The sequence below is a fragment of the Propithecus coquereli genome, unplaced genomic scaffold (assembly GCF_000956105.1).
Source record: "Propithecus coquereli isolate 6110/MARCELLA unplaced genomic scaffold, Pcoq_1.0 Scaffold190, whole genome shotgun sequence".
Classification (NCBI taxonomy): domain Eukaryota; kingdom Metazoa; phylum Chordata; class Mammalia; order Primates; family Indriidae; genus Propithecus; species Propithecus coquereli.
Window position 1 is genome coordinate 841,334 of NW_012143857.1, and position 953 is coordinate 842,286.

The window sequence follows — 953 nt, forward strand, 5'->3', positions numbered from 1 at the left end:
TCTTAAATATGGGGTTTTTCTAGGGCATTATTGCAGTTAAAAAATCTAAGTTAACCTTTTAAAATTTTTATTTATTTCTAGCTTTTTTGAGGTATAATTGATGCATAAAAATAGTATATATTTAATATTTAAGGTGCACAAGGTGATTTTTATAAAAATGTATGGGGTACATGTGTAATTTTGTCACATGCATGGATTGTGCGGTGGTCAAATCAGGGCTTTTCGTGTCTCCATCACCCGAATAACACACATTATATCCATTAACTAATTTTTCATCATCCATTTCCCTTCAACCTCCTCACCCTTCTGATTCACCATTATCTACCATCCCACTCTCTATGATTGTGTGTCCACATTTTTTAGCACTCACTTATGAGTGAGAACACACAATATTTGACTTTCTGTACCTGATTTGTATCATTTAAAAGAATAACCTCCAGTTTCATCCATTTTACTTTAAAAGATATAGAATCCACTTAAATGTCTACCAGTGGATGAATGGATACAGAAAATATTGTATAAATACATATACACAATGGAACACTATTGAACCATGAAAAATAATGAAATCGTGCCTTTGAGTTAAATCTTTTAAAAAACAATGCAGAAAGTAGTTGCTTGTTTTGTGTGTGTGTGTGCGCGCGTGTGTGTGTGAAAGGAAACCCTGAGCGAACAAATATGTAAAATTACTCTGAAAACATTTCTCCATTGTGCCCTTCTCACACTCTACTGCTGCTAAAATGTTCTCTTCTGTCCCTGTCCCTCAGTTTTCTGTCTCTCACTGCTGCTTCCTCTCTCCATCACTCACCCTCCTTGTTTCTCTACTTCTTTAATCTGTCCCTCCCTTGCTCACAATTGCTAGGGTATTATTGCTTTCCAAATGCTAACACTCCTACCTATTGCACATTCTCTTGGCAAGCAACCTCCTGGGAATCATTTTATTTCTCCTTTTT